Source organism: Canis lupus, chromosome 6 (assembly GCF_011100685.1).
Source record: "Canis lupus familiaris isolate Mischka breed German Shepherd chromosome 6, alternate assembly UU_Cfam_GSD_1.0, whole genome shotgun sequence".
In the NCBI taxonomy this organism is placed as follows: Eukaryota; Metazoa; Chordata; class Mammalia; order Carnivora; family Canidae; genus Canis; species Canis lupus.
Genome location: NC_049227.1, coordinates 42,110,937 through 42,130,672, shown reverse-complemented (window position 1 = coordinate 42,130,672; position 19,736 = coordinate 42,110,937). Strand labels below are relative to the sequence as shown.

Below are 19,736 nucleotides of genomic sequence, written 5' to 3'. Positions count from 1 at the left end.
GACCTTATCTCCTGACTCCAAGTTTACCATTCTTTCTACAAAAGCATTCATTGGGGAAAAAAAAAAAAAAAAAAAAAAAGGCATTCATTGCTGCTTCGGTCTCCTGAGAATGTATGGGACTCCCCAAAAAAGGCAGGAAAAAGCATTGAGGGCTATTTGCCAGGCACTGTTCTAAGTGCTTAATGTGCAAGTTAATGCTCAAAACAACCATAAAAGGGGCTCATATGGGTGAGCCCAGTGGTGGCTCAGTGGTTGATCGTCTACCTTTGGCACAGTCCTGGGATCCAGTCCCACATCAGGCTCCCTGTGAGGAGCCTGCTTCTCCTTCTACCTCTCTCCGTGTGTCTCTCATGAATAAATAAAATCTTTAAAAAATATATATGTATTACTATTACTATTGTTATTCCCATTTCTTCCCAGGGCTATAAGTCGAAAATCCAGCATGGCAACCCATACGATCCAGCTCACATCTTTGTTTCTCTTCCAGGACCCAAGACCTGGTGGAGAATGTTCAAGGAGAGCTCCCCCGGGGCAGGGTGGGGAGACCCTCCTTCAGAGGCAGTGTGGTATGGCAAGGCCCAGAGCCTGCTTCAAGCACTGGCTTCCCACCTCCTGGCTGAGTGACCTTGGGGAGGTCAGCCAACCTCTTGTCCTCTCCGCGCCATCATCTGTAAAATGGAGGTAATGCTAGCGCCTACCCTATTGTGTTTTTGTGGGTTTTTGAGTCAACATTTTTGTGAAGTGCTCAAAGCAGTGAATTTCTGTTAGTCAGAAAACTTGGCCATTGGAGATGCCTGGGGCCAAAATCTAAAGGGTGAATTAAAGCAAAGCAATTAGAAAGAAAGTCCTGGAGCAGAAGAGAGAATGGGCAGGGCTGCGGAGGGGAGGGTGATGGTCCCACTTGGATGACTTTCAGGGAGACCCACTCCCTTCACGGAGCAAGTTCCCTGAATTAAGGCATCTCCTCCAACTAGGTGGTAGGGCAAGCACGAATCTCTAAGCTCAACCAGAGGCCTTGGAAAACCAGGAATTCCCTGCTTCTGGCAACCATGGAACAAATGCAATAAAACAAATGACCCTTGGAGGCTGGGGTTGGGAGACGTGCTCTTTGGCCTCATAGGGCAACTCGACAGCAGGGACTTAGGGTTCAGATACCTTTATAACTGGCCTCAATTTGCTTTCATATCCTGCGAATTTTTAGGAATGACACATACCTGCAGTATAAAAATCTATATGAGTTCTAAGGTAAGGCCAACATTGACAGTAACAGCCAACATTTATGGATGTCCACGCAGCAGTTGCAGTTCTGAACATTCATTTGTAACTCATTTAACTTCTACATCGTTGCTTTGATGTGGGCATTGGCCCCGTTCTATCTAGGAGGAAATGGACACACAGAGAATTTTTTTAAAGGTTTTTAAATTTTATTTATTCATGAGACACAGAGAGAGAGAGAGACAGAGACAGAGACACAGGCAGAGGGAGAAGCAGGCTCCATACAGGGAGCCTGACACAGTACTTGATCCCAAGACCCCAGGATCACAACCTGGACTGAAGGTAGCGTGAAACCGCTGAGCCACCTGGGCTGCCCCACACTGAAAAATTAAAACACTGGACCATCATCATGCTGTGAGTAGTATTCCAAGTCAGAGGACAAGAACCAGAGCCTCTGTTTCCAGAACCAATATTCCTGACCATAGTAGAAAGCTGGCCATTACTCTCATTTCAAAAATGATTGTCATCGTGTGTTGAAAACTTCTGATTTTGTCTGCAAATTTCACTGGATCTTTAAAAGTTTCAGAGAAGAAGGTTTGCCACAGAGCACTTTCTCAGAAACAAATTGTGCCATGGAGAGCATCTTTTATTCCTCCAGAAGTCTCTGGATACCTATTCTGTACCAGGCATTGTACTAGGCCCCCGGGATGCTGCACAGATCCAATCGCTGCCCCCATGGAGCTTACAGTCTGGTGAGGCAGAGTGATACAAATAGTTATGCCAGTATACGGTTCCATAGTATGATAAGCACTCTGAAGGAAAAGTCTAGCATGCTCTGAGAGTACATCATGGGGACAGGGACTGTCCTAGGCTGGCAGGGGAGAAGGTATACAACCCTTAGGTGCATACATGAAAGTTCTTCATATGAAAAAACATCTTATTTTTTATTTTTAAAAGATTTTATTTATTTATTCATGAGAGAGAGAGAGGCAGAGACACAGGCAGAGGGAGAAACAGGCTCCTTGCAGGAAGCCGGACGTGGGACTTGATCCCGGGTCTCCAGGATCACGCCCTGAGCCAAAAGCAGATGCTCAACCACTGAACCACCCAGGTGCCCTGAAAAAACATCTTTTAAAGATTACTTCTGAGTGAGTATAAATACTGGACATGGACTCAGATTTCATTCAGAGAAAAGAGGTTCAGTACTTCCTTCCTTCCTCCTAGAAGAAACTGAGAGATCTAGACGTGACCAAGAAAACATATGAGACTGTGTCATCCCTGAGTGGGTGAACAGGGTAGGACATGCTGCTTTTTAGGTGTCCAGAATGAGCCGGCATGAGAGAATCTTCATCCCAGGACCTTACCGTGCCCTGGCTTTCCTTGATAAAAATGACATTTTCATACACATTTATGGTGTTGCCCAGAGTGACATTGTTAGGAGTCCAGGCTATGGTGTCGGACTGACACTTGGAGTACTTAATTCCTACAGGCCTCAGTTTCTACTCTGCAAAATGGATGAATAGTATTACTTCCAGGGGCGCCTGTGTGGCTTAGTCAGCTGGGCATCTAATTCTTGGTTTTGGTTCGGGTGATTTTGAGGTGGTGGGATCAAGTCTCATGTCAGGCTCTAGGCTCAGCAGGAAGTCCGCTTAGAGATTCTTTCCCACTCTCTCACTTTCAACTAAATAAATTACATCTTTATTATTTTTTTTAAATAGTATCTACTTCCAGGGTTAACATGAAAAGTAAATGAGATGATGCCTATAAAGCACCTTAGAACATGCTTGGCACACGGCAAGTGTGCAACCAGTGTTAACTACCATTAGCCTAGGACTTCAGCTACGCCAAGTGAGGATACAAGGATGGCTCTGTATATCTCAAGGCCCAAGACAGAATCGAGTTTCTTTCTAAATACATTGCTTAAGTTGTTACCCTACTTTCGTTTCCTCCTTTTCTTTCTTTCCTATTTAGTTTTCTACTTTTCTATCTGACTCAACAAACCTTCACGGAGAAAGGTCACAGGTATGAAATTACTTGGTGTTTCTTATGTGAAAAGAGAAAGAGAATCAATATGGAAATTGAATTCTGTTCTGCATTCCCAATGCTTATTTATAAAATCTACCCGGAGGGAGAAGCAGAACTCTAAATAGAGAAGTCACATGGAAACTTCCATTTAGGGGGCCCCAAAGTGGTTTAATTTTTAAGTTATTATTATCGTTGTGGAGGCTCTTGTTAAATTGAAGACACTGGGATGTGGCGGGAAAACCCCAAGTGAGTCTTGTCCATAAGCTCTCTGGGGTCCGGAGAGAGGTGTTGCTATGTGTGGTCCTCAGAACCCAAGTACATCAAAGCCACATCGTGCTGGTGGTTTCTGGCCCCCAGTACTTCCCTCTCCTTGTAGCAGTAAAGAAGCTACAATGAAAAGTAGAAGAAAGCCATATCCAGGTTCCTGATTGCCCAAGGGCAGGAAAACAGCCCGGGTTCTCCAGGGCCCCCAGAAAACACACCATCTTTTATCTCTGTCCCTCAACAATGGCTGGAATGCTGCCTCTCCAGGCAAAAATAATTGGTCACCATAATTACACTTGGCACTTGGGCAACACTTTATAGCCATTAATTAGTTAAATGTATGTAGCACCCTGTGAGACCAGAAAGATCCCTGGCTCTGCTGTGTGGGGAGGAAGAAAGGGATGGGAGAGGACTTTGCTCAAGGCAAAGTGAGGTTGGTATCTAGGCCCTGGGGTCCCCCTCCAGATCTGGCACAGCAAGTTCTGGGTGGCCAGCGTGGGTTTTACCTTTCTTCTCCCCAGGAAGACGACCAGGCGGTGGTTTGTTTCTGCCCCGAGAATGGAAAATGGAATCAGTACATGCTGAGCAATCTCTACATTAATCAGAGACTCTGGTTTAACAGGTCGCCAAGCATCTCTTGAGCTTGGACTATGGATGAAACGTAGTTATCTCTGTGCTGAAAATCTGGGAAGAGAGGCATGCCTGCGCTCTTTACCCCCCAGAGTGTCTAACCTAGCTGGACTGCAGTTGGTTGAGGGTCAAATGAAATAAGGACTTGAAGGTGAGCCTGAGAATACCAAGAGGGTGGGCACTGAGGATGTGATTAAAGAAGCAGGGGGATGGGGGTGGGGTGTGCTCTGGGGCCTGAAAGACTTCCCCAGGAATGCTGTGGGAAGACACCTGCTGTTGTCAGCTAATTCAGGGGGTCCCCCAAGTGCTGAGAGATGCTCCTGCCCACTGTGGCCTACCTAATCATAGAACAGTGCAGAAATGTCAAGGACTAGCCTCCAAGCCCATCTTGGGACAACACTGAAGGCCACCAACTAGTGTGATTTTTAATTCCAGAGCTCCCCATGGGGTTGGCTACAGCTGTTGCCAGGTCTGATTCCATCTCCACCTCTTCTTCTTCCCAATCCTTGTTCCCTTTGTGGAGGCTGAGAAAAATTAAGGCCATGCCACCTCAAGTTTAGCATTAGCACAAGTACAGCCATCTTAGGCCCCTGGGAATAAGAGCTGAACTTTACAGGAAAAACTGCAGAATGTCCTAGGCAGGGAATCCCATATCGGAAAGACAATAAAGCTCAGAATGCCCTCGGCAGAGAATCCCATATCAGATCTTAAGAAACTCCCCCACCCTTTCCCCATATTGGAAAGGAAAAAAAAAAAAAATTTCCTCCACCCCTTCTGAAAATCCCCTAGACCAGCCCATAAAAAACCAGCTGTAACCCACTTCAGGGTCCAAGCCCCTGCTCTGCTGTGTGGAGTATACTTGGACCCAAGCTCAAGCTTGTAAATAAACTCTCGTGTACTTGCATCAGTGTCGGCTCCTTGGTGGTTTCTCGGATTCGCAATCTTGGGCACAACACCTTCCCTTCGGCAGGTGTCCATCTCAAAGTCAATCCTGGAGAAACACCTTGCATGCTCAATTATACTGTTTCACAGTTCACTTTCCAGGGGACTCATTGGCAGAAAGCAAGATGAGTGGACTTCCATTAGAGGCCACTCCAGAATATGGAGGAGGAAAGTGCGGTGTGGGACTCGGGCAACACTAACCAGGCTGGGATATGTAAATGGATAGGAACAAGGGAAGGGATGGAGGTGGGAAGAGCAGCAAAGGCCAAGGGGTGAGGAGGGATCAGACCGGGTGATGGCAGGGGATGAAGAGAATTCAAGAGCCAATGTGAAGAAGGAAGAAAAGATAGGAGTGTGTAGCAAGTTATCTTTAGAGAAAGAAAAGGAGTAGTCTATTATGTGCTTTTTAAGGTTATCACAATAACAAAATAAAAAGATTATTGAGATAGTTTTGTGATAAATTTTTAGACTGGAGTTTCAGTTAATACGAGACATCCAGGTGGAGTTATCTTGTGGGAGGTTTTGTATATAAAACAGGAGTAGGGGCACCCGGGTGGCTCAGAGGTTGAGCATCTACCTTCGGCTCAGGTCGTGACCCTGGGGTCCTAGGATCGAGTCCTTCATTAGGCTCCTCACAGGGAGCCTGATTCTCCCTCTGCCTATGTCTCTCATGAATAAATACATTTTTTAGATCTTAAAAAAAACAAACAAAAAAAGGAGTAAGCAGGTCAGGACAAAAGAGGTGGGCTTGGGAGCTATGTCAGAACGTATCTTCCAGAGATCGCTGCGGTATCTCCCATCTCACATGCTCTTCTACACTGGGACCTGGCTGCTGCCCACATCAAAAGGTGGGGACTAATTGCCCTCCCCTTGAATCTGGGCAGGCTCGGGACTGCTTTGACTAAGAAAGAAAGTAGATGTGATGCTGTGTGACTTCTGGGCCTAGGTCCAGAAAAAGCTCCTGCCTGTTTCTCTTGCAGTGAAGCCTGATGCCATGGAAGAAGTCAGACTACTATGCTAGAGAGGTAGTGTCGAATGTCACCCATATGAATGACCTCCTGTGGGTCCCAGTCAGAAGGAGGTGACAAAAGCCTCACCCAACATCTAAGTGCAACAAGAGGACATTGCAAGCTTCAACTGCCCAGGGCTGTCCTTCTCAAATTCCTGATCTGCTATTATTTAAGCTAAGCACTGGGGTCATTTGTAATGTAGCAACAGGGAGGGGAACAGGAGTCCTCAGCACTGTAGAGAAGACGCTTTCTCACCACTGCGTCCTGATCTCCAATCTGGTTCTACCTCACTGTATCCCATCTCACCTTCCCTCTCCCACCACCCTTCACCTCCCACCCAAAAGCCAGGGATCCCTTTGTAAATGGTTCCCAGATAATATTATCAAATCGCTTCCCGTCTTGAAAACCTTCCAGGATTCCAAGTGACCTGCAAAGGTCTCAAATTTCAGTATGCACTGTATGGTGAAGTGGAAGGACCATAGGGTGCGAAGGACCTGCTGTCAAACATTCTGGGTGTTTCAGGAGATTAACATTTGAGTGAGTAGCCAGAGAAAAGCAGACTGACTGCCTCCTCCTCATGTGAGGGGTCCTTATTCGATTGGTCAAAGACCTGAATAGAACAAAAAGGCTGAGTAAAGAGCAGTAACTCCTGCCTGGCTCATTGAACTGGAACGTTGGGTCTCTTCCTGCCTTCTGATTCGACCCTCTTTGGGTCCCCAACCTGCCCAGTGCAGATCTCGGGACTTGTCTATGTCTCAACCTATCTATACCCTAGTGGTTCCGTTTCTCTGGAGAACCCTAATATAGGTAGGGCCCAGGAATTTGCTTTTGAAAATGAGACCCACCCCCTCCAGGGGTATTGGGTGACTCAGTCAGTTGGGCCAACAACTCTCTTGATTTCAGGTCAGGTCATGATCTCTGCTCAGTGGGGAGTCTGCTTGTCCCTCTCTGCTACTACAATTCACACATTCTCATGCTCTCTCTCTCAAAATAAATTTAAAAATCTCTTAAAAAAGAAAATGGAAACCCCCCCCCCCCCCCCCCCGCCAGGGGATTCTGATTCTGGTTGACAAACCCTCGCCTACCGGATACAGTCCTTGGCAACCCAATATTCTGCTCCCCCTTTTGTTAAACATAAAAATCTCACCAGTACCCTTCAGAGGATAGTGGCTTTGTTGCAGAACCTTTGTATCTTCTAAACTTTTCTACCAGCTTTGCAATTTGTATTATGAAAACAGTAATTTTATTCTCACTGTTAATATATAAATGTATAAAATTGGGATCCCTGGGTGGCGCAGCGGTTTAGCGCCTGCCTTTGGCCCAGGGCGCGATCCTGGAGACCCAGGATCGAATCCCACATCGGGCTCCCGGTGCATGGAGCCTGCTTCTCCCTCTGCCTATGGCTCTGCCTCTCTATGTGTGACTATCATAAATAAATAAAAATTTTAAAAAATTAAAATGTATAAAACTGAGCATGTAAATTAATAATTTATATAATGTGGTTTTAAATATGCATGCCCATAAAATTTATCAGTTTACTGATAAATTTAACAGTGTTATTATTTAGTAACAGTAGGAAAAAAAGATCTCTTTCAGGGCAGCCAGGGTGGCTCAGCAGTTTAGCACTGCCTTCAGCCTGGGGCCTGATGTGGAGATCCGGGATAGAGTCCCACATCGGGCTCCCTGCATGGAGTCTGCTTCTCCCTCTGCCTGTGTCTCTGCCTCTCTCTCTCTCTCTTTGGGTCTCTCATGAATAAATAAATAAAATCTAAAAAAAGAAAAAGAAAAAAAAAGATCTCTTTCAGGTAAACATTATCCCCATTATCACCCCTTCCAGAGAACCTGATATTCTGGCCCCCTGATTTGAAAATCACTACTTTAGCCATTAGGGCTCCCTAAAGATCCCCTATCCATACTAGTCACTCTGTCTGGAAGGTTTTGTGTTCCTTTGACAATATCTATTGAAGTTTTACCATGGTGCCACTGTGTAATGCACCATATTCCCCTCCCACAACTGATTCTTTCTCTGGGGCCACAGCCTCTGACTTTGTACTTCTATTGTAGCCTTGTCATTCCATGATCCTCAGCCTCTCCTTCACTGGACTTTGCAGCTCTTTATATCAAGATTGTATCTTGTCCATCTTTGTATCTCAGTTACTGGCACAGGGCCCAGTATCGAGTAGGATCTCAATGAATGTTGACGAATGAGTTAATAAATGAATGGTGATAGTCCAGTGTCTGGCACATCGCAGATGATCAATAAATACTGGTTAAAACGCAACTGAATTGGAAGGGCAGGTCACAGAAACAAGGGCAGAGAGGATTTCAAGAGGGGGCGTTGTGCAATACTGTCCAAAAGATAACAAAAGATCGAGGAGGATGAACACTGGTGGAAAAAACAAAAAACACTGCATTTGACAAAAAGGAAGTTAATGTTAAATCCTAGAATAAATAGCAGTTGACAAAATGTTTATCACAAAACCAACAAGAGAAGATCAGTATTTATTTACCCTCAGAGTGTTAGTGGTACCTCTTTAAATCCAGTTACTGGTAATTTCCTTTGACCCCTGTGGTTTATTATGCCTCAGTCTTCACTAACTAGCTGTTAAAATACCCATGCATTTTGAATCACTATGACGTACATCTAAAACATAACATTGTGTGTTGACTATACTTCAAAAAGCAAAAGTAGCCATTCATTAGCTATTAGAGCTTACAAACCCTCCATTTGCACATGAGTTTTAAGTTTAACCATATGATTTTCTTTTTTTTTTTTTTTTAAGATTTTATTTATTTATTCATGAGAGACAAAGAGAGAGACAGAGACATAGGCAGAGAGAGAAGCAGGCTCCATGGTGGGAGCCAATGTGGGACTCGATCCTGGGACTCCAGGATCATGCTCTGGGCTGAAGGCAGGTGTTCAACTGCTGAGCCACCCAGGGGTCCCTGATTCTCCTTTCTATTAAAAGATAGGACCACTAGCTGACCTCTGATCAATCCAGAGACTTTCTCTTTCCATTCTTTCTTTGAACAAGTATTTATTGTGGTACAAATTCTGCTGAGTAGAGCCCATTCTTCAGTTAATGATGCAGCTTCTATTCAGAGAGATTATTTGTGCTTGTGGCTTTATTTTTAAAATCTTAAATCCTAGATTTACCAGGGCAACTTCACTCCTGGGAAATTCCTCTTAGGAACCATTTAGAACTCTTCCTGCTGTTTGTTAGTTCCAAAAACAGCACTCACATAGGCATCCAGGGGCTTTCCCTTGAGTAGAAACATTGCCCAGAGTATGTCCTAGAGGACCCTGGTTTACATTCTGTGGTCAAATTAAATTGAGGGCTTCTTGACTGCAGGACTTGCCAGAGTCTCTCTATTATTATTATTTTTTTAAGATTTTATTTATTCATTTGACAGAGTACCAGAGAGAGCACAAGTGAGGAGAACAGCAGAGGGAGCCAGAGAAGTAAGTAGGCTCCCTCTTGAGTTCCCTATGCCTGGCTGGATCCCAAGACCCTGGGATCATGACCTGAAATGAATGCACACACTTAAGACTGAGCCACCCAGGCGCCCCTGCCAAAGTCTTTTATTTTTTTTTAATTTATTATTATTATTTTTTTAATGATAGTCACACACACACACACACACAGAGAGAGAGAGGCAGAGACATAGGCTGAGGGAGAAGCAGGCTCCATGCACCGGGAGCCCAACGTGGGATTCAATCCCGGGTCTCCAGGATCACGCCCTGGGCCAAAGGCAGGCGCTAAACCGCTGCACCACCCAGGGATCCCCCCAAAGTCTTTTATATGCAAAGATACACAGGGTAGGGATAGAGGCTTGGAGAATACTGTATACAGTGTTTACTAAATTCATTTCACTTTTTTTCCTTAGGGCTATTTTATGGGATATTGGCCAAAACTTCCACAGATTATGTTCATTCATTCACTCAACCAAAAACTGTGTGTGTGTGTGTGCGCGCGCGCACCAGTTATGTGCCTAGTGCTGTGCTGAGAATTAGACATAAAATGGTAAGTAACCACACAGGCCTGTCCTTATGAAGACTTGGGGGGGAGACAGACATGAATCAAAGGCACTAAATTGCAAATGAAATAATCACAACAGATGTAAAATTTTAACTGTGACACGTGCAATGAAGGAGATGCACATCACGTGGCCAGATTGGGAGAGGAAACTGAAGGGAGCCCATGAAAGAAAAAGCTGGGTTTCTTCCTTTACTTCTTTCCCTGCTTCTATTCTTGCTAGAATCTGCACCCCTACCTTACACATGCCTTAATCAATGTCCTCCTTGTAAAGGTCAAAGAGTTAATGAGGTCTTTGGAGATTTTTAGCAGAATAGATAGCATCTAAGGAGTGACCAGGTGAAATCTTCATGAACGTTCTCCAAGTCCACTGACTCCAAACACCTTGATGCTAAGACCCCTGGTTCCAAGGCATAAGTGACTAACGGATGACACCTGAGCACTCATTCTTATATGATCAGTTCCTGGATGCCTGAGAGAGACATACACCAGATCACTGTCTTCCATAAAAACTCCAGATCCACAGGCAAAGACAAGACTCCTGCTCTTTTTCCTTTCAGAGTCTCCTGGACACAGTCTTCAATCAACTCCCCTACCTCCTCTCATCTGTTTGATTTCCATCCAGCACGAAGCCAAGGACCCTCTTGGTCTTCAGACCCATCCTGCCTGCATCAAAATGAGGGCCTAGAAAACAGAACTTCAGTTTAGTCAGGGAAGGTTTCCCTGAGGAGATGATCTGGAACTGGTACCTGAAGTATGAGTAGGAGTTCACATAGTATGAGAATGGAGAGAACACAAGTCCTAGAATGGTGAGCATTCATTAAGTGTGTAGGACAGAAAGGCAGCCAGTAGGGGATGAGTCTAAAAGGCAGTCTTCCAGGCCATGTTAAGAATTTTTTTTTTTTAATCTGAGGAGCAATGGAAGCCATCATATTTGTGTTTTAGAAATGTTATTCAAGCTCCTGAGTGGAGAACTGATTGGCACGGGGGCCAGAGTGGATCTAGGTGGACGGTTTAGAAGGCTACTGAACTGGTTCCAGATGATGGTGGTGGAAGAGATGCTAAAAAGAATTCATTCTCTCAGGTCTGGATCAAGTCCCCCTTCTACAAAGCAGCTGAACCCACAGAGCTGTGAACTACACTTTAAAGCACCATTCTTAAAGCCAGCAGATAATAACATAGTTACCATATATTTTCCCATTACAGTACTGACCAAAGAAATGGTCTATATCACTTGTAACAAAAGTTTACCCATCCAAAAAAAAAAAAAAGTTTTACCCATCAAAGTACTTTATCTGTTCAAAACAAAGGAGGGGAAAATGGATATCAGTTAGGCAACCAGGAGTGTTACCTATAATATGTAAGCAGGACTTCAGATCAAATGCTTTTCACAGTCTGGGAAAACCACAAACTCTTCCAGTGTATACATATTATCGTTCTTAACCATTTAAAATATATATTGGGCCTCTAAAATTCAGTTTCCTTACCTGAGAAAGGATTATAAATCTACCTGCTTTCTAGGGCTAAGGAGAGGGAGGTTTTAACAGTACCTGATTATGTCGTATTCACTCAATAAAGGCTGGCTGTTATTTTTATTATCGATTTGTGAGTGGGTTATGTAATAGGACTTATTTGTTTGGATTTCTTTTTTTTTTTTAAACAATGCTTTTTTTTAAAATTTTTTTATTTATTTATGATAGTCACACAGAGAGAGAGAGAGAGAGAGAGAGAGAGAGGCAAAGACATAGGCAGAGGGAGAAGCAGGCTCCATGCACCAGGAGCCTGACGTGGGATTCGATCCTGGGTCTCCAGGATCGTGCCCTGGGCCAAAGGCAGGCACCAAACCGCTGCGCCACCCAGGGATCCCCTTGTTTGGATTTCTACTTTTGGGAAGGAGAGGCACCTGCTGGAGGTCCATGTCATTTCCATCAACCTAGTTCCTATGGGATACAGTAGAAAGCGCCCCACAGTGGCCATCAGGGGACCTGCTTCTGTCTGACAAATCTGCAGATTTGTCAGACTATGGAGAACGTCACACAACAAAGAACTGCAGGACTTTCTGGGAGGTAGAATCTGTCTAGAGGAGCTACAACTCCGGAACAGTGCCACTGCTCCCTTTGCTTTGATTCTACTGACTGCTTTAAAACAAATCAAACAAAAACTACCACCAGCAGCAACAACTATAATTAGCTTGAGTCTTAGTTTCCTAATCTGCAATTACAATCATATTTGTCCTAACTCATATGATTACTATGAAGATCAAATTGGATAATGCAAGTGAAATCATGAAAGAACATATTTTAATTGAATCCTACTAAGCACCACAAGCTTTGCATGCACGTCATGTAATTCACTCACAAGGTGGTAATAGAAGAGACTGCTGGTTGACCCCAATGCCTACTCTCCCCCTTTTCCTTAGAAATAAGAGCCCTGATTTTTAGCCTGGCTAAACTAGAGAATACACTTCCCAGCCTTCCTTGCTGCCAAGCGTGGCCATATGTCTATGTTCTGGCCAATGAGAGAGAAGTGGAATTTTCATGAGTTATTTCCGTGTAGTGTCTTACAAAGAGGACATGCTGTTGTTCCTCCCTCCTTCCCTGCTGGTTGACTGGAACGTTTATTTGATGGCTGGAACTTGAAAAACCAGATCAGATCATGAGGCAATATAAGGGCAATAAAACAGAAGGAAATGATCCATTTCTTAAAAGTTTTCTTAAGCATTTAGAATGACCTGGAGTTATTATCATGTCCCTTTACAACTTTCTCAGCATGTACTTCTGAGCTCAAAGGCATTATCTTGATAACCACAGTATAATGATCAAACTGGGGAAATTAACATCAATACATTACTATTAGCTAATTCACACTACATATTCAGATTTTACTACCTGTCATAGTATTCTCCATTATGGCTTCTGCTCTATCTAGAATATAATGTGGCATCATACATGGTCACATTTTTGAACTTGCTTTAATTTGGAAGAAAGTCAACATCTATTCATGATTAAAAACTTTTAGCAAACTAGGATAACAAAAGCAAACAGATAAAATATGCAATAAACATCATCCTAAATGGAGAAATATTAGAAGCATTCCCTTTAACATCAGGAATAACATAGAAGTGCCTACTATCATTCTATTTAACACTGTGTCAAAGATTCTAGTTAGCACAGTAAGACCAGAAAAACTTAAAATTATGAGGATTAGAAAGGAGGAGCACCTGGGTGGCTCAGTCAGTTGCCTTTGGCTCAGGTCATGATCCCAGTGTCCTGGGACTAAGCCTTGCATACCCGCATAGGGCTCCCTGCTCACTGGGGAGCCTGCTTCTGCTTCTGCCTCTCCCTCTGCCCCTCCCCCTACTTATGCTCCCCTTGTCTCTTTCTCTCCAGTGAATAAATGAAATCTTAAAAAAAAAAAAAAAAAAGCATTAGAAAGGAAGAAATACTCTTATTATCTGCAGACAATATGATTGTCTACATAGAAAGCTTAAAGTGATCTATACCCAAAATTAGTATAAATAGGACAGCTTAGCAAGTGACTACATTTCCAGTCATGGACGACAAACAGAAAGTGTAACTTTAAAAAAAGACAGGCCTGGGCAGCTCCGGTGGCCCAGCGGTTTAGCGCCACCTTCAGCCCAGGGCCTGATCCTGGAGACCCGGGACTGAGTCCCACGTAGGGCTCCTGGCATGGAGCCTGCGTCTCCCTCTGCCTGTATCTCTGCCTCTCTCTCTGTCTCTCATGAATAAATAAATAAAATCTTTTAAAATTTTTTTTAAAAATAATAAAAAAATAAAAAGACAATCTTAACAATAGCAACCATAATAAAAACATGTAAGAGTACTTATAAAACTACAAAAATTTTGCTGATGGAAATAAAATAAATCTAATTAAATGAAAAAATATCCCTGTTTACTGAAAGGAAGACTTAATTTCATAACAATGTTACCTTTTCCTAACTTAATCCTAGACTTAATAAAACCCAATCATGGACAGATGTTCATGATCTTGATGAATTGACTCTAAAATGTGTAAGACAGAACAAAATTTTAATATAGGTGAAAACACTGGCAGCAGGGTTGGAGGAAGTAAAGAGGATTTCTTAGGCAAGTTACAAAAAGTACTAACAAATTAAGGAAAAGCTGCAAACTAGAAAAAGATGTTTGCCATATATCTATTAGAACCAAGAATATATGAAAAACTCCTACACATATAAGAAAGATCGAACTCAGTAAATGAGCAAAAAGATATGAACAGATATTTCATAAATGAAGAAACTTATGGCCAGGAAACTTAAAATGGTATACACAAACTGACTAGTACCTGGAGAAATAAAACATCAAAACCACAGAGAGATACTATTTGACAGTCATTTGCTTGGAAAAAAAGTTATAAAATGCCAATGACATGGATTAATAAGACCTCTTATAAGTTGCTGCCAAATCTATAAATTGATTTAAAAAAAAAAAACACTTTAGGAAACAATCTGGCATCCTCTTGTAAAACTAACCTTAAATATCCCCCTTTAACCTGTTAGTTCTCTTCCTAGATATTCCCTACCCATCACCTCCCAATCCTATCCCAGAGAAATTTTTGCACTGTGTGCCTCAGGACAACATGAATAGGAACCTTCATAGCAGCACTGTTCATAATAGCATAGAAACAGAAAATGGACCATATGCCCATCAGAGGAAGAATGGATATATATGTGGTGGTATATTCAATACAACAGAGTATTTTACAGTAATGGAAATATACTACAGCTATATGTGATAACATGAAAGAATCCTAGTAACATTAGGAATGAAAAAATGCAAGTCTCAGAAGATTACAAATATTGTATTATTCAATTATTATTATTCAAATATGTATACAGTTAAAACACAAAGAAAAATAAAATACTCTTAAGGTGCATGAACATGCACACCCATGTATGCCAGCATATACACATACACACATTTTTAAAAATTCCTTTAAAAAATTCTTTATAAAGTTCTTGGGGCACCTGGGTGGCAGTCAGCTGAGTGTCTGACCCTTGGTTTTGGCTAAGATCCTGATCTCAGGGCCATGAGATTGAGCTCCATGTCAGGCTCTGTACTTGGCAGGGAATCTGCTTGAGATTCTCTCTCCCCCTGCCCCTCCTGCTTGTGGACGCTCTCTCTCTCTCATAAATCTTTAAAAATATAAAAATAAAAAATTCTTTAAAGTTCTTAAAACCAACGAAAACAATTTAAGATTTTATTTATTCATTAGAGACACACAGAAAGAAGCAGAGACATAGGCAGAGGGAGAAGCAAGCTCTCTGTGAGGAGCCCAATTCGGGACTCGGTCCCAGGACCCCAAGATCACACTCTGAGCCAAAAGGCAGATGAGCAACTGCTGAGCAACCCAGGTGCCCCAAAACAATAAATTATTAAACACCAGATTCAGGGGATCCCTGGGTGGTGCAGCGGTTTAGCGCCTGCCTTTGGCCCAGGGCGTGATCCTGGAGACCCGGGATTGAATCCTACATCGGGCTCCCGGTGCATGGAGCCTGCTTCTCCCTCAGCCTATGTCTCTGCCTCTCTCTCTCTCTCTCTCTCTCTGACTATCATAAATAAATTTAAAAAAAAAAAATTAAAAAAAAAAAACACACCAGATTCAGGATAGTAGTTATCTGTGAGTGGGCAGTGGATAAGGAATAAGGATAAGGTATTTAGCTAGATGTAAATTATCGGTTACATTCTATTTCTTGGATCAAGTGGTAGTTTCATGGGTATTACTATATTGTTGATAAGGAAATGAAAACTTTAATGGCCCATGGCTGGGCCATTGATGATTATGTGCCATGAACTAAAGATTATATGATTAATCCAATTCTATGTACCCAAGTTCAAAGAGAAAACATATTCGTAATAGCAAACATGTATATAGTATAGTACTTACCATGTACCTGGCACTATTCTAAGATCTTCATATGTTTTAACAAATTTAGTCTTCCCAGTGAAGAAATTCTACAATTATTCCCATTTTATCGATGAGAAAATTGAGGCCCAGAGAGATTAATAGTAATTCTTCTGCCCACAGCACAGCTGGGATTTAATCCACACTGGCTGGTTCCAGCAACCATGCTCTTAGTCAATGCCCTATAAGATATCTAAATAAATGAAAGAGATAATTATATTAGGGCTTAGTCAAGCAGAAGTTATAGCAGAGTGCTTTCTGTAGCAATGTTAAAAGGATGAACCACACATAGAGCTCTGTAAATATACTGAAAACCACTGACTTCCACACTTTGGGTGAAATTTATGGTATGTAAATATTTTAATAAAGCTGTTAAAAATAAAGGCCACAAACCACAAATAACTAAGTGACTTTAATAATGCAAACTGGGTCCTAAATGACTGTTTGCTATTTTAGGATTGAACATATGCCTATAGGTAAAATACATGCTTTTTCTGCAGACCAACAAAATAAACCTATCAGGAGACCATTCACTTTTATGAAGGAAGATGAAATCGAAAATTTTAATCCACTATTGTGGGTAGGAAAATAATTTCAATTCCCAGCTTCAGGCCTTTTTCCATCTGCCAGGAAATCAAACAGCTCTCAGCTCCCAAGATAAATTTCATATTGCAATCATAATTGTCTGTGTACTGAGGGTACACAGACAATAAAACCTATTAAGAGGGTGGGGAAAGAAGACATTTGATTGAAAACATACTGATACTGTTTTATTGTGCAGTTTTCTTCCATATGCATAACTTTTATTTTGCTGTTTCTTTTTAAATCTAAAACTGGTTTTAAAGGATATGGAAAAGGCACTTCATCATATAGGAAGCTAGTTGTGGCAGCTCTCCTGCTGGGCTGTGTGCCTGAGAGCATTCCAAGCACAGCTTCAAGGGACCAATGTTGATGCCAAAATGGGCTATGGTGGCTTTTCTTCAGCTCTATGTCTTGGTTTTTGACAAGGTACTCACAAGGAGGCCAGATGGAAGCTTGAATCCGACCTTAACAACTCTATCACTAACGCCAGAAAAAGGGTTTAAGGTCCTGGCCCTCTAAACATGGGTCACTTTTAACCTCTTTCAGCTCTAAAGCACAAGTACAAACATAGGCTGATAGGACCTCACTAATCACCTTCATACTTTAAAGAACATAAAGGAAATGAAAACACTTATTTTGACTACAGCATGGCCATATTACGTCTAATTATCTAATTCTGTTGTGGACATATACACATATATACACACAGCAAAGTTATATTTTGGTTCCAGAATCCAGGCCTTTTCGTCTACCAATTCAACTTACCAGTCCTTTGGACAGCAGACAGGCCAGCAGTCCCCCTTAGGCAAGCTTTCTGGAGGCTGCCAACTGCAGTAGCTTCCATCCAGCTCCCTGGTATTGCAAACGCCAGGCCACTAAGCCTAGCAGAGCCTCGGGCACTGCCACACATACTGGTACCAACTCCTTGAGTTCTCTCCCTCAACTCGTATGCTCCTTCAATCCCTGTTATGTTGGATAAACTATACTGATTTGGGCATCTTTGATCATTCAGTCACCTATGCAGGTCAATTTAAGGCAAAAATAGTCACTCTGGAGCCTGGTTTATTTGGATTGGCTATTATATTAAATAATCAGATAAGAACTTAACTTCAATTTTGTGTTGTATTTAATATAACCTTGAAAGAGATTAAAATCCCCTAACCATGTAAAGCTTTTTGTCTTGTGCTTTTACAAATAATATGTTGGCTGTTGTTGTCTTTACTCCCTAACATATAAATTTTTATCTTTAAATATCATTTCTCCCTAAAAGGAATCAGATCTCCTTGGAGAAATGGCTAATTTCATGTCTGGGGCAGGAAATGTACCAGATAAGCCTGGAACAAAATAACGAGGGGGAAGAGTGGGAAGAGAATGTATGCTAAACAAGATTGACATGGGTTGCTAATTGTTGAAATGGGGTGTTGGGTACATGGGAGACCTTTATATTCTTTTTTTTTTTTTTAAAGATTTTTAAAAAGTTATTTATTCATGAGAGACACAGAGAGGGAGGCAGAGACCCAGGCAGAGGGAGAAGCAGGCTCCACGCCGGAAGCCCCACGCGGGACTCGATCCCGGGCCCCGGGGTCACGCCCTGGGCCGAAGGGTAGTTAGTTGCTCAACCACTGAGCCCCCCAGGCGGCCCAGTATTCTATTTTTTTTAATTTTTATTTATTTATGATAGTCACAGAGAGAGAGAGAGAGAGAGAGGCAGAGACACAGGCAGAGGGAGAAGCAGGCTCCACGCACCGGGAGCCCGACGTGGGATTCGATCCCGGGTCTCCAGGATCGCGCCCTGGGCCAAAGGCAGGCGCCAAACCGCTGCGCCACCCAGGGATCCCCCAGTATTCTACTTTTTTATTTTTTTCTATAAAAGTAGTTTAAAGGAATCTAAAAATAATTGCTATTTTAAGAAAACGAGATGGTAATAACATACACGTGGTAAAACAAGTTTCCTTTTAATAGAAGAAATGCTAGAATGACATGCAATGACAAGCTGAGTCTCCCGCCAGACCGTCCAGCCCCGTCTCAGGGCGATCTTAGTGGCCACTCCCTAAGTACCGCCGTGAAGTTTCTATGGAAAAATCAACAAAAACACAGGCAGCGCCGCCGCCATGTCCCGTGGAGAACCCCCCGCGGCAGTACGTCCCACACCCTGGCCCACTCGCGGGCTTTGGCAGCTGGTCCTGGCACGCGGGGGAGCGTGCGCCCGCTGCCGCGACGTCCTCACACCAGGCTTCCTCCATCCGAGCAAGAAGCGAAATCCCTATCGCTTCCCTCGACGTCATGCGGGGAAGGGGGGCGAAGGCAGAGCCGGACTCTGCAGCCCCGGCCCTGACGCGGCTCCCAAGCTCGGGTTCGGGCAACAGCCGTGTCCCCCGAGAAGGGCCTCGGGGTAGGCGGGTAGGCGGCGGGGAGGGCCGGCCCGGGCTTCCTGGCCCCCCCTCCCCCCCTCCCCCGACGCCCGAGCACCTGCTCCGGCTGCCGGACTCACCTCACGACGGGCGGGCCCCGGGGGGTCGGCGAGGCGGCGCGAGGAGCCGCGGGGCGCACGCCCACGGCTGCACGCGGACGTCGGCCCTCGCCCGGTGACGGGGCGCGACGTAGGAAGAGCGAACCGACCGACGTCGCCGGGCGGCGGGGAGCGCCCAGGAGGCCGGCCCGGGCGAGCCCCACGGCCTGCGGCGCTCTCCGGCTGCCGCGGCCGGCCTCCTGGGGACCGCGCCCCGAGGGCTCGGTCCCCGCACAGGCCCCGAGCGGGCGGCCCAGGCACACCCACGGACGCCGCGGGACCCCATAAGTGCCCCGTAAATGCCCGTGGACGGAACGCCGCGAGCGGCCGGGGGCGGAGCCAGCGCCGTGTCAGCCTCTCGCGACGTCCCGGTGACGCCGCACGGCGAGCGCGCGGTCCGCTCTTTCACCTTCAGTCAGCCTCCTCCGTGTACGGCCTGCCCCTTTAAGCGGATGACGGACAGCTATTTCAGCCTATCAACTCCCTCGTCAGCATCCAATCAGATTTAAACTTCTTACAGCCGTCCGAGGAGTTGGAAGAAGAGGTCGAGAAAGGGAGCGCTTTCTGTCTCTCGCGAGA

General features: G+C 44.1%; 1 long non-coding RNA gene across 1 annotated transcript; it reads right to left on the bottom strand.

Moving 5' to 3' along the window:
• Positions 1-18,578: 18,578 nt before the first annotated feature.
• LOC102152748 lies at positions 18,579-19,244 on the bottom strand. Its single transcript, XR_005360395.1, has 2 exons — positions 19,140-19,244; positions 18,579-18,719 (listed from the first exon to the last, which is right to left on the bottom strand). It is a non-coding gene; the product is annotated as an uncharacterized LOC102152748 (long non-coding RNA).
• Positions 19,245-19,736: the final 492 nt, after the last annotated feature.